This window comes from Somniosus microcephalus, chromosome 17, assembly GCF_052327205.1.
Source record: "Somniosus microcephalus isolate GS21.2 chromosome 17, FLI_Smic_1.0, whole genome shotgun sequence".
NCBI classification, from domain to species: domain Eukaryota; kingdom Metazoa; phylum Chordata; class Chondrichthyes; order Squaliformes; family Somniosidae; genus Somniosus; species Somniosus microcephalus.
The window spans coordinates 6683116-6698225 of NC_141003.1; positions in this window are offsets into that span (position 1 = coordinate 6683116).

Sequence of the window (15110 nt, forward strand, 5' to 3'; positions counted from 1 at the left end):
TGGCGTCTATTAGATGCCACTACTTATAAAACATACAGAACTGTGGAATCAATAACACTCAGTCCTCCTTAGGTAAGAGGAGTACGACCTCTGAGATGGGCCTGAAGAACTTGTTGACCGTCCCTTGAACAGTGGCCTTCACATCTAGTTCTGGGCTGACGAGCTTGAATGATTCTTGTGCCGTATGGTCAGCTTGGTCAGGTTTGTGTAAGAAAGCTGGCCCGGTAAACCACATTGTACTGGAGAGCTGGGAGGCAGGCACTGACCTGGTGGCGAGGTCAGCTGGATTCAGCTCTGTGGGCACATAGTGCCACTGGTCGGGGCATGTTGATTGTCTTATTCGCTGAACTCTGTTGTGTACATATATGAAGAATCTCTTTGACTCATTGGAGATGTAACCGAGCACAACTTTGCTGTCACAGTAGAATTTCACTGCATCAAGCTTGAAATCTATCTCATCCAGGATGAGATCCGCCATCTCCACTGCTAATACTGCAGCGCATAACTTCAGGCGTGGTATGGTGGGCTCTGGCTGGGGTGTCAACTTCGCCTTTCCCAGGACAAATCCCACGTTGCTTTGGCCCTCATCATCCAGGGATCTCAGGTCGGCTACCGCGCCAATAGCTTTCTCGGACGCATCTGAGAATACACACAACTCGGTGCGTTTGGATTTGGAGAGTGTGTCTGGTGAGTAGGTGCGTGGGATATGAAGATTTTTTAGATTTTTGAGAGACTTTCTCCATGTCTCCCATTCTGTTAACCTGCCTTCGGGGAGTGGAGAGTCCCAGTCGCTCGTGTCTGTGCAGAGTTCTCGTAGTAGGGCTCTTCCCTGAATAGTCACGGGCGCCACCATGCCGCGAGGGTCAAAGAGCAAGTTGACCGTTGACAGCACTCCACGGCGCGTAAATGGCTTGTCACCTACAGACACTGCAAAGGTGAAGGTGTCAGATTCAATTTCCCAACGTAAACCAAGGCTTAGCTGGGCTGGCATGGTTCCGTCGCTGAGGTCTAAGTCTTTAATGCCCTTGGCGAGATCCTCAGCTGGAAAGGCCTTCATCACTGCTACACTGTTTGAGGCAATTTTGTGCAGCCTCAGGTTGGACTGTGCTAATGAAGCTTGAGTTCGCTTCAGCAGGTTGATGGCTTCTGCTTCTGAAGGTAAGGATATGAGGCCGTCATCAACATAAAAATGTCTCTCCACAAACTGTCTTGTGTCTTTTCCATACTCGTGTTCTCCCTCTTTGGCTGCACTTCTGAGCCCATAGATGGAGACTGCAGGGGAGGGGCTGTTACCAAAAACGTGGACCCGCATCCTGTATTCAGCGATGTCCTTTGACATGTTGTTGTTGCGATACCAGAAGAACCTCAGATAGTTCCTGTGGTCCTCTCTCACCACAAAGCAATAGAACATCTGTTGGATGTCTGCGGCTACTGTTACGAGCTCTTTCCTAAAGCGAATCAGCACACCAAGGAGAGTGTTGTTTAGGTCTGGACCCGTGAGCAGAACGTTGTTGAGTGAGAAGCCACAGTGCTGAGCGCTGGAGTCGAAAACTACTCTTATTTGACTAGGTTTCTGGGGGTGATAAACTCCAAAAATCAGGAGATACCAGCACTCTTCTCCTTCTTTGAGTGGAGGTGCTAATTCAGCATGGTTACTCTCGAAAACCTTTTCCATGAAGGCAATGAACTGTTCCTTCATTTCGGGCTTTCTGTCTAATGTGCGCCGCAGTGATGCGAGGCGTGACAGTGCCTGATCGCGATTGTTAGGCAGAAGAAGCCGGGGTACCTTGAAGGGGAGAGGTGCAACCCAGCTGTTCGCCTCATCTTTGTGAAATTCTTTCTCCATAATATTCATGAAAGCTTCGTCTTCGAAGGAGAGAGCACCTTTGTTGTCATCTTTTGTCTTTTCAAACACGGTGTGCCCCAGTTTGTCGACAGCTCTGGTGTCAGCCGAGCACCCCCATGCTGTGTGAGAGAAATCACCTTGTTGCTCCCCGCCGTAGCTCGCTCTCTTTTTCAGGTGGATGTGACTTGGGCAGGGAGTGAGGAAAGAGGGTCGTCCGCTTTCTAGCACGTTGGTCTTAAAGGTGCTTGGCCTAGGCCCACTTCTCCCACGAGCACCCAGCCTAAGTCGAGTCTTTGGGCAAAGGGGGCATCGTGTGGTCCGTTAACTTGCTCTCTCACCTTATGCACCCTCACCACATCTCTCCCGAGCAGGAGGAGAATCTGGGCCTTTGGATCCAATGCTGGGATGCGTGATGCTATGGGCTTTAGGTAGGCATGGTGAAGTGCTGTCTCAGGCGTTGGTATCTCCGATCGGTTGTTCGGGATTTCACTGCACTCTATCAGTGGCGGTAAGTCTATGCTCACCCCTTCACTCACTGCCTCGGCACAGAACCCATCTGCTTTCCTTCCTGCCATCTCCAAGAGTCCGGCACAGGTTCTCAGTGAGTAAGGGGCTGGGCTACTCTCGACACCAAATATGTCAAAAAAGTCTGACCGTGCGAGTGACCGGTTACTTTGGTCGTCGAGTATTGCGTACATGTTAACTGAGCGGTCGCGCTGTCCTTGTGGGTAGACTCTTACAAGGCATATTTTGGAACACGATCGTCTTGTGAGGCCTTGGCCACACACCTCAGTGCATATGGAGCTCACCGTTGGTGCAGTGGTAAGGGTTCCCTTTCTCTCGTCTCCGGGCTCAGTGTCTTTGATGGTCGGCTTTTCCGTTGTGGAAGTAGGACCTGGGTGCATAGCTGTGCTGTGGCGGTCACTCTCACACTCCCTGCATCTCAACGCTATCCTACAGTCTCTTGCAGTGTGGGAAACGGAGGCGCAACACCTAAAACATATCCCATTATCTTTGAGGTAGGCTCTGCGTTCATCTATGGTCTTGTTTCTGAAGCCTCTACATTTTGCGAGCGGATGAGGCTTATGATGGATGGGGCAGTGTTTTCCGGGATCATCTTCATTCTTTGCTGCATCTATGCTGATGTCGATCTTTGCAGTGACATCCGTCTTATGCACAGATATAGGCATTCTTGTGCCTGCGTACTTTGACATGGGCTCCTCATACTTTGAGGGTCCACTACAGTAGCTGGACAGGGCAAAGCTTAGATCATTTCTAATTCTGGCCTCTCTGCAGATAAAGTTCACAAAGAAGGAAAATGGGGGAAACCACATGTGGTTGTCTTCTTTGAATTTTGAGCCTACGTTGATCCATTTTTCTTGGAGAGGGTGGGGCAACTTCTCCACTATTGGGTTGATGCCGCGAGCAGTATCTAAATAGGAGAGCCCAGGTAAGTATCCGTCTGTTTTGGCTGCCAGTAACTCCATTAAAAGGTCTCCGAGTTCTCTAAGCTTAAGGTAGTCTCTGTTACCGATTTTAGGAAAGTTTTCCAGCTTACTGAGGAGGGCTTTCTCTATCACCTCAGGAGCGCAGTAACACTCCCTGAGTCTTGCCCAGACCATTCTAAGGGCTGTGCTTGGGTCATTTGTGTACACAAACCGGATCCTACGGGCATGTTCTGATGATTCTTTGCCCAGCCATGATGACAATAAATCCAACTCCTCACTCGCACTCAGGCTCAAGCCGCCAGTGGCACTAAGGAAGGATGACTGCCATGCTCTAAAACTCTCTGGCTTGTCGTCAAATTTTGTGAGACCTGTCCTTACAAGTTCTCTACGTGCCAAATATTGGGCAATGCCTGTCATATTAGGAGTCTGTGCATGGGTTGCCAGAGTATGATCGCATCGGAAGGGCTGCGATTGGATGGGAGACTGTCATGCCAGATGACCTGTTCTAGCCTTTAAAAAGGGTTCTTTTTTAATGTGAGGAATTTTGGCATAAGTACCTTCCAGGTGGTTGGGAGCGGCAGATCAAGGCACAGGTTTCCTCGGGAGCGCTGCAAACTCTCCTTCGTGTGACCAGTCGTCAATAACAAGAAAGGGGTCGTCATCAGTGTAACGTGAATGATCCACCTGAGTGACCTCATGTTGGGCTGGTGATGGCGATTCCGTGTTCTCGTGCGATGGCTCAAAGTTTGGGAAGGAGGAGATGTCTGTGCGTGTCCTAGCCTGCTCCTGGACATAGTCGCTTGTCCGCCTCTCAGTGCTTTGAGGTGATGCAGGACGAGCAATGCTGCGGTGCTCTCCCACCTCTGCTTCTAGTGCCGCTTCCCATATCTCCGCCTCAGCAGTAGCGGCAGCTGCTTCTTTCTCAATGTGTAGTGCTTCCAACATGGCGTCCAATGTAGCAGCCTCTGCTTGTAGTCGGACCTTCTCTTTCTTCACAGCCAGTTCCTGTTTAGCAAAGGTCACGCGAGCCTGTGCTGCTTTAGCTTTAGCCCAGGCTCTAGCTGCTGCTACACTGGCTGTTGATGATCTAGATGAGCGTGTACTTCTTGAGCTGGTCGCAGATCTCTGCTCGTCTTGGAAGCTCTTGCCGTCCATGATTGCACCGTGCTGCACTGCGAATGTTGCTTGTTGCGCCAGCTGATGACTTGCCTTTTTACTGTACTGTCCTCCCTACGTGTATGTGTCTGTACGCAGTTAGACAGCCAGCAAAACTCCTTTCAATAACGACATGGGAGTCAGGATGTAGCGTCCAAGCTCTGGTGTTTAATAATGCCACACTTGCATGAGGTCAATGAAACAATACAAATCAGTTGCATTGGGTTGGAGTAAAACTGAGAAAGAAAAAAAAAAGAAATGCACCTTGTTACATACATGAGATATAACTAACATTTAAACATGAATATGTAATGAAACCATTCAACTCACAGGCAATGCTTTCGAAGGCGTAACAATGTAAGATTGCAGCGGATTAACTTGCAGCACGTTCCATGCTGCTGTGACTTCTTTGTTTGCTATCACGATACTACTTCCTGTTGAGTGACCCGACTGGCCATTTCCATTTACTGCCACCTACTGGCGGCAACAAAATGTAACTCCTGCAATTATAAGGCAGAACAGACCTCAACCCTACTTTCCCACCCGACCTCCATATCCCTTGATTCCCCGAGAGTCCAAAAATCTATCGATCTCAGCCTTGAATATACTCATTTACCCTGCTAAGCCCTCTAAGAATTTTATATGTTTCAATGAGATCACCTCTCATTCTTCTAAACTCCAGAGAATATAGGCACATTCTACTCAGTCACTCCTCACAGGACAACCCTCTCATCTTGGAAAACTGCGGGCGAAGAGGGGATTTTAGCAGGAGGCTCTCCCGATCCTCTGTTCTTCTGGGTTTTCCATGGCTCTTACGCTAAAGTCACTGCGGAAAGGTGGGAGATGCTCCATGGATATTCATCCCCACTTATCTAAGGATAGGTGTAAAGACCGGGGACCGGAGCTTCGACCAGTCTCCCCCAGAACTTTTGCTGGATCTGGGCCAGGTGTAGGCAAAGACTTTCTGGGGGGTCACTTCACTAACCCCTCCACCACCTTTCTGGTAGCCAAAAATGGTGCTGCCTGTATGTGGGCAGGGCACATTCAACTTATATTTAAATATGGGGAAACGTGGCCTGCACCGAACCTCCCGCCACTCGCCCTGATAGAACGCCAGGCTTGGTCCACCTGCTAGGCCGCGACGTCCAGAGTTCAAAGCTTAATGGAGGGGGGCCTAGGGTTGCCATTGCCAAACCTCCAGGATTGTCCTGGAATCTCCAGGAATTAAAGATTAATCTTCTGGTCAGAGCTGCGAGCAACACAGGAGAAAAAAATCATGAGCATTAAAAAAATCTTTGACATGAATCAACTGAGCGGCCTGCGGGTGGCGTTGTCCAGGGAGAGTATAAATACTCGGGCACGGGCCCAGCTTGCGCAGGACATTCTTAACAGGAACTAGTGAAGGACACAACTAGACCTCCATGTTGTAAAACAGTTGATTAAAGCTTTGTTTAATGCTTAGACCAAGTGCCTAGTAGTTTCCTTACGTCAATTTAATCAACTGGAACTTGCTCCACGCTCTGAGTGATTTTGGGAACAGATGGCTACAACTCAAATGGTAGAAAGGAACCAGATGTAGTAATCAATCCATCACGGAGAAACTACTCAGACCCGCCCGTCTTGACCTGGACCCGAATTCACCTACAACTGCTAAGGTATGAAAACACTGGTATTGTACCTTCAGCAACTTCCTCGGGGCTTGTGGTGAGAATGTTCCTGATGAGTTACAAATGCTTGCCAATTATGTATCTCCTCATGTATTTGACTATATTGAAGACTGTGTAGACTATGACTCCGCTATCCAAATACTGCAGCAACTATATGTTAAGGCCCCAAATGAAATTTTTGCTCGGCACTTACTGGCCACACCTCGACAACAACCCGGGGTATCACTTGACGAATTCCTTCAAAAGCTTCGCAGGCTCAGCAAAGACTGTAATCTCAAAGCTGTCTTAGCTGACCAGTACCAGGAGGAATTAATTCGTGATTCTTTTATTAATGGAACTGTGTCTCCCTTCATTCGCCAGCGTCTGTTGGAGAATAAAACCCTTGAGTTACAAGCTGCCTATGACCAGGCATATTCTCTGGACTGAGCAAAAAAAATGCAGATGCCTATCTTTTACCACGTGCACGAACTGCTGCTATCACTTTTAGTGACTCCTCCGATAAGCCTCAGGCGGAAGCCCTCACTGATGATGACCCTACCCTAGAGACATCTTGGCAATCTAAAAAGAAGTGTTTCTTCTGTGGAGATGCATTTCACTATAGGAAATTTGTCCTGCTCGTAATGCAACCTGCAATTATTGCAGTAAGAAAGGTCACTTTTCTAAAGTATGTCAGTCAAGTGCCTCTCCTAGGGTTACAGCTGCCGTCTATAAAACTGCTCCTTCACCAAGAGCCACTACTAATGTTACAGCTGTCATCTATAAAACTGCTCCTCCCCCAAGAGCCACTACTAATGTTACAGCTGTCAAGTATAAAACTGCCCCTCCTCCCATCACAGCTGTTTTTCCCCAAAGCCTGTCCCATGCAGCCACGAAGGTTTCGGTAAATGGACACATTTTGAGCGCACTAATCGACTCATGCAGCTCTGACAGCTTCATTAGTGAGCGGGCTGTCAGTAAGTTAAAACTGCGTATTTACCCCTCGGACAGGGAAATTGCAATGGCTCTGACGACACTGACCACCAACTCTTCCGGCTTTTGACTTGTCGACCTTAATCTCAATGGCCGCACTTATTTTTCCACCCGGCTTGGGGTGCTCAAGAACCTATGCAGTGATGTGCTCCTGGGACAGGATTTCCAGAAGCAACACAAAAGACTCACTTTCGAGTTTGGAGGGTCAAAGCCGGAGCTTACTATTTCCAAAGTATTGTTTTGTGCGCTTTCGGCAGCTTCGCTCGACGAGCCCTCCTTGTTTGCTAATCTTTACCCCCAATGTAAGCCCATAGTCACTAAATCACGATGTTTCAGCCAAGATGATCGATCCTTTATCGAGGCAGAAATCTCTCGCCTTCTAGCGGACGGTATCATTGAGCCATGTTCATCTTCTTGGCGGGCTCAAGTCGTCGTTGTTAAAAATCCTCTGAAGCCACACAAGAAACGTCTTTGCATCGATTACTCGCAAACTATTAACCAGTATACCAACCTGGATGCCTACCCACTACCACGCATCGATGACATGATCAATAACCTTGCCAACTACAGGGTATTTTCAACTTTTGACTTAAAGAGCGCATATCATCAAGTGCCGTTAAAGGACTCTGACAAGAAGTACACGGCCTTTGAGGCCAGCGGTCGGCTTTACCAGTTTTGTCGCCTTCCATTTGGGGTCACCAATGGGGTGGCCGTCTTTCAACGGGCAATGGACAGCCTAGTCAAACAGGAGAACTTAACGGACACTTTTCCATATCTGGATAATATCACCATTGCTGGTCATGACAAGAAGGAGCACGATGCCAACCTCCAGAAATTTCTTGACGTTCTCCGTCGTCGCAACTTAAACTTAAATGAGTCCAAATCTGTGAAATCAGTACCATCAGTCAACATCCTTGGCTACTGGGTGGGCAACGGTGTCATCAAACCGGATCCGGAGCGACTTCGTCCGCTTCAGGTCCGTCCTACGAATCTCGGCTCTCTTTGTCGGGCCCTCGGCATGTTCGCCTATTATGCGAAGTGGATACCCCACTTTTCCGACAAGATCCAGCCCCTGCTTCACGCGAAGTCATTTCCGTTGGAGGCAATGGCTATTTCAGCTTTCGACCTCCTCAAGCAACAACTGGAAAAAGCCACGCTTCGTTCCATTGATGGAAATCTCCCTTTCGTGGTCGAATGCGATGCATCAGAGGTGGCGATCTCGGCTACCTTGAATCAAGGTGGTCGACCCGTTGCATTAAGTCCAGAACTTTGCAGGGTAGCGAGCTCCATTATCCTCCTGTCAAGAAGGAGGCTACGGCTATCATCGAAGCAGTATGTAAATGGAGTCATTTTCTCGCTCGTCGCCATTTCACGCTTATAACCGATCAGCGCTCTGTGGCCTTTATGCTGGATAACCGGAAACGCACTAAGGTCAAGAATAACAAGATACAGCTCTGGAGAATGGAATTGGCCACCTTTGACTACACCCATTATCGACCCGGCAAAGATAATGTGGCTCCGGATACCCTCACGTGTGCATTCTGCTCTTCCATGTCAACTTCGACTCTTGCGGATCTTCATACTGGCTTATGCCATCCTGGCGTTACCCGTATGTTACACTTTGTGCGATCTAAAAATCTCCCATTTTCTACGGAAGATGTGAAAAGGACATGCTCCAGAATTTGCGCGGAATTAAAACCGCAATTCTTCCGTCCGTCGGATGGCTCGCTCATACACGCTACACAGCCTATGCAGCGACTCAGCATTGACTTTAAAGGGCCACTGCCTTCTTCAACGCGAAACACCTACTTGCTTACTATGGTGGTTGAATATTCATGCTTTCCCATTGCTTTCCCCTGTCCCAATATGCTTACTTCCACAATGATCAAATGCCTCGATCAGGTCTTTTCCCTTTGCGGTATGGCCAATTTCATCCACTCTGATCGGGGTCCCTCCTTCATGTCAAGCGAACTCAAAAATTATCTTTCCCAACGGCGAATCACCACAAGTAAAACGACACCGTATCATCCCATCGGTAACAGACAGGTTGAGAGATACAACGCTATCATTTGGAATGCTGTTCGTCTTGCACTGAGGTCACACAACCTACCAGACCAGCAGTGGTAAACTATGCTCCCTGACGCATTGCATTCCACCAGGTCTCTCCTTTCTACATCCACCAATGTTACTCCTCATGAACGATTCTTCGGGTTCCAGCGTCGCTCCACTCATGGGATGTCCCTACCATTATGGTTGGCAGCTCCTGGCCCCATGCTGCTCCGAAGGTTCGTCCGATCCTCCAAGAGTGATTCCCTCGTCGATGAAGTGGAACTAACGGATGTCAATCCTACATATGCGTACGTGCGGTACCCTAATGGCCGGGAGTCCACAGTTTCACTTCGGTATCTGGCTCCCTGTCCAACTGGTCCCACGGACCCAATTGATAGTGGGATCTGTATTAATGACGCCGATACCCTGCGCTCCTCCGAGGATGACGCCCTACCCGGGACGTCAAGAGATCTGCCAGCTATTCCACCGGATCAACCCGGGGAACAGAGTGCTCCCCGGGGGATGACCACCCGAAGCCAGGACACCGGTCAATCACAGACTACTGAGCAGGGTGAAGCCAGCTCTGCGCCTGTGGGAGCCCGCACCCGGAGTCACGATCTCCCCAGTCCCCCTCAGGTCGATCAAGGCGACACAGGCTCTGCCAGCCCGCCAGCATGAACCAAGCGACCCAGGGACCAAGACTCGGTCCGAGGAGACGTGCCTTCCAGCCACAAACGGAGATCCAAACGACTGTAGCTATTCGTAGTCCGGTTAATCCGGTAGAAGGAAGTCGCCGGTCTACCAATCCTTCAGGCGGGAAGAATGACATAAATCAACTGAGCAGCCTGCGAGTGGCGCTGTCCAGGGAGAGTATAAATACTTGGGCATGGGCCCAGCTTGCGCAGGACATTCTTAACAGGAACTAGTGAAGGACACAACTAGACCTTCATGTTGTAAAACAGTTGATTAAAGCTTTGTTTAACGCTTAGACCAAGTGCCTAGTAGTTTCCTTACGTCAGTCTTATTGTTTCATTTTCTTTGAAAACTGCTGTTCATTAGTTACAAAAATATTAGAGATGGGGTAAAAAGGCTGTTTGACCGGGCAGGGCAGTTGGTGGCGAGAAGTCATTTGATGAAACCGCCAGGAACATGTCCACTCGGAGTTGGCGACCCAAAGGGGACCTCAAGATGTCTGATGGTCATGGAGTCTGTGCCAGATTCTCAGAGTGAAGCTGTACACAGGCCCCCAGCAGCACACAAACAAAAAGGTTTTGTTTCAGCCAGTCCAGCGGCTGTCTTCTTCCTCCCACTCTGACGGCCCGGTGAGGCCTGTGGCGACAAGTCTTTGGCCCTGTTATCTGGGTGCGAGCCCCCCGTGGTGGGTGGGGAACCCATCTCCTGCATTCCGATTACCCCAAGAATGGAACTTCAGCCCCCAACCCACCCACTGTATATCCAAGCCCGGCTGCACTGCAAGAGCCCCATTTCTAAGGCTTTATTACACTTATTCACGGCCACATACTCTCCCTGGATTTGAGTGTAGCTACATGGGCATAACAGTAAGATCTGAGGGCTCACAGTTGACTTTGAGAAGAAAATATGAAAAGCAATCAGCCAAAGTAGTGTTGGTTTTAATCTGCTCTGCTGATGCCACCTTCCATACCAGTGCTTCCGACATGTCTTCCTTTTTCCTCAACCGAGCATTCCCCTCTACAGTGGTTGACACGGCCCTCGACCGTGTCCGTTCTATCTCCCGCACTTCTGCCCTCACCCCTGCCCCTCCTTCCCGGAACCACGATAGGGTTCCCCTTGTCCTCACCTTTCACCCCACCAGCCTCCACATTCAACAGATCATCCTCCGCCATTTCCGCCACTTCCAGCGTGATCCCACCACCAAACGCATCTTCCCCTCACCTCCCGTTTCAGCATTCTGTAGGGACCGCTCCCTCCGCAACACCCTAGTCCACTCCTCTACCACCCCCAACACCCCTTCCCCTTCGCCCGGCACCTTCCCGTGCAAGCACAGGAGATGCAACACATGCCCTTTTACCTCCCCCCTTCCCACTGTCCAGGGCTCCAAACACCCCTTCCAGGTGAAACAGCGATTTACTTGTACTTCTTGCAGTTTAGTATACTGTATTCGCTGCTCACGATGTGGTCTCCTCTACATTGGGGAGACCAAACGCAGATTGGGTGACCGCTTTGCGGAACACCTCCGTTCAGTCCGTAAGGGGGACCCCGAGCTTCCGGTCGCCTGTCACTTTAATTCACCGCTCCATTCCCACTCGGACCTCACCATCCTTGGCCTCTTGCATTGTTCCACGGAAGCTCAGCGTAAGCTCGAGGAACAGCACCTCATCTTCCGATTAGGCACTTTACAGCCTTCTGGACTCAACATCGAGTTCAACAATTTCAGATCATAACCTCGGCCCCTATCATATATATTTTTTATCCACACTTTTTGTTTGTGCCTTTTTTTCTTCTCTCCCACAGGGCAGCTGTCTTTCACTCTGCCAGCACAATTCACACTCCATCTAGAGCCATCCTTTGTTTCTTAACCTGTTCCATTACCATCTCCTCTTGCCTTGAATATCTCTTAATGTCTCTTTACTTCTCCTGCCTTCCATCCTGTCACAGACCTTCCCTTTTGTTCTTTCATCCCCTCCCCCTTTCCCAGCCCCTAAACTTGCTTTAAAATCTGTTCCATTTCCTGCTTTTTTCCAGTTCTGACGAAGGGTCATCGACCTGAAACATTAACTCTGTTTCTCTCTTCACAGATGCTGCCTGACCTGCTGAGTATCTCCAGCATTTTCTGTTTTTATTTCAGATTTCCAGCATCTGCAGTATTTTCCTTTTGTCTTGGTTTTAATGTAAATGAATATCTACAATGACTGTGACAAATGAGTGACCGAGCTTTTCAAAGGAAGGTGTTCTGCGCAAAATGGGCCGACAAGAGTCCTCAAGACGTGAAAACACAGCAAATCTCAGAGGACCATCTTTGAAATTACTTCTGTGCCTCTGATGACTCAGCAGGATTTTACAGTGGGAATCGGAGCCCCACAGACTATGAAAATCCAAGGCTCACTTCCAATGTCTGTGCAGGTCGGTGCTTTCACCCAAGGCAGCCACACAGGCACTAAAATGGCCCTCAGTACTTCAGGTTAGGGAGGGGAAGAAAACTGTCCACCGAGCAATCTCCAGCGATCCCTGTGGAGAGTGTAAGTGTTGGGTGTAGAGCACTTTGGGACAACCTGAGGTTGTGAAAGGCGCTATGTAAATGCATGTCTTTCTTTTTCTTTCTGGACTCTGACCGTTTTGTTGTTCATGGTCCAATCTCCAGTTTGCACAATAATTAGACCCAGTGAAAATTTTATTTTAATGGGCCAGAAATTCGCGGCCAGAAGCGTGAGTACGGTCGGCTTACTCACGCTTCTGGCCGTTGGAAATGCCGGCGTTCAGCATGAACAGCGCATGCGGGGAACGCCGGCATTTCCAGACCTCGAGCGCGTGCGACTGCACAGGCAGCGCTTGCGCAGTGAACTTCGTGGATTTCATTCATGAAATCCGTGAGGTTAAGTCCTTAGAAGTTACACTTGAAAAAAGCAAGTGTAAAGTTGTTCATTGGCTGCGGAGGAAGATATATTTTATCGTGGAGCTTTTGAAATGCAATATTTTTGTTTGGGAAAGGGAGGGAAGTTATTTTAAGAAATTTTAAGTAAGTTTAAAAGTTAAAAAAAATTTTTTTAAAGGGTTTTCAGAACGGTAGGTAGAAGGAGCAATTGTGGCTGTGAATGGAATGTGAGAATGAGTTATGTATGTATGTCCACATATATTCCTTTACGTATATGTATGTATGTTTTATATTCCTTTACTAATGTGTATGAATGTATGTTTTTAATTATGATTTTCCAATAAGTTACTTTCTCTGAAAGTCATAATTAAATAATACATTCATACACATAAGTAAAGGAATATATACATAACACGCAAAGGAATATATACAGACATACATACTTTCAGAAGCTCCACGATAAGAAATATCTTCCTCCGCAGCCTCTGGAGCAACTGTACCCATGCTTTTTTCATGTGTAAGTTGTAATGACTGGACCTCACTGAAAGCATTAATGAAAGCGGCGAATTATACTGCGCACGCGCTGCCTGTGCAGTCGCACGCGTTCTGCCTCTGAACCCCTTCGTTCAGAGGACAGGAAATGCCGGTTTTCCCCACATGCACTGTGCATGCTGAAAACCGGCATTTCATCCGGCCAGATGCGTAAGTACCCCGACCGTACTAGCGCATTTGGAAGGGAATTATTGGGCCAACATTTTACATGTCAATAAAATAAAAAATTTAACAATTGCACGACTTGCCCCCTCGCATCTGCGACTGAGGGTCCAAGGAGGTGCATTGCGCAAGAGGTCATCATCGGACGTATCCTCACACTGTTCCCTTTGGGGAACTGTATGAAGTGGTGGAAGGATTTATGGCCGTGATTAACGCTCATTCCGTGACCGTAACCATCTTTGAACCAGCCATTAGGGTGGTTAGTCCTATGGCGGGAGGGTTTTACGGGCTCCCACAACCCATCTGAGGGGGGGGGGCCACCAACACCCACGGACGCAAGTATCCCGCTGGATGTCCACCCAGAATTTAAAGTTGGAGCTCCGACTCCACTTGCCGGGACTGTCTGGAGTGGGGTTCAAAACCCTACTCCTTCTGGCCCAACGGCGGGGATGCTTACTGCTACGCAAAAGGCCCACTCCGCACAAAAGGTGACACCCATACGTTTCCTGCGCCTTTTCCCTCCCCGTGACTGGAGCCCTATGCTGCCATTTCACGTTGCTAATCGGATTGGGCCTTTGTCATAGCGGTAGGATCCCCGCCGCTGGGCCAGATCAGGGTAGGGTTTCGAACCCCGCTCCAGACAGTCCCGGCAAGTGGAGTCGGAGCTCCGGCTCTAAATTCTGGGTTGACATCCAGTGGGATATTTGCGTCCGTGGGTGTGGGTGGCCCCCCCTCCTTGTATAGCTTGTGGGAGCCCGTAAAACCCTCCCGCCATAGGACTAACCGCCCTAATGGCTGGTTCAAAGATGGTTACGGTCACGGGATGAGCGTTAATCACGGCCATAAATCCTTCCACCACTTCATACAGTTCCCCAAAGGGAACAGTGTGAAGACACGTATGACGACGGCATTGCTAAATAAATAAATGGAATTTAAAAAATTCTTTTAGGGCTTTTAAAAGTCTTTAAATTGCTTTAATTCTCTTTAAAACTACTTCAGATTACTCAAAATAATGTAAACATTTAAAAAAGTTTATAAAAGTTACCAAAATCTTCAAAAAACTTCCAAAAACCTATTTAAACTGCTGCTTTGCATGTAAAAAAGCAAAGCAGCTTGACAGAAACATTGGGGGCGTGTCCAGTGAAACTGAGACCTCAAGGGGCGTGTCTCACTTACACTGCACGCTCCTGGCTCCGCGCTGGCTGCACTCCTGGGCGGCGTGACGTCATACGCTGCCCGGGATTCTTCTTTCAGTTTCTGCAAGTGCAGGCGTCCCTGGAGCTGATCGGCAGGAGCGCGGGGTAAGTGCAAATACGGGGCTTGCACGCGCTGCAAGCCCCGTTCTGGAATTTCTGGCCCATTATGATAGCAAAATACTGCAGATGTTGGAAATCCGAAATAACAACAGAAAATGCTGGAAAAACTCAGCAGGTCAGGCAACATCCGTGGAGAGAAATTTGAGTTGACGTTTCGGGTTGGACCCTTCTTCAAAACTGGAAAGAAAAGAAACTAGATCGGAGGCAGGGCTGCGATTGGACAAAAGAATAAAAGAAACAAAAGAAATAAAAGAGATTAGAAGCTAGACGAGATGGTAATAGGCTGGGATTAGGTGTAAAGTGTACTGGCAGGGCAAAAGATAGCTGGCAGCTATCTTTTGCCCTGTCAGTACACTTTACACCTAATCCCAGCCT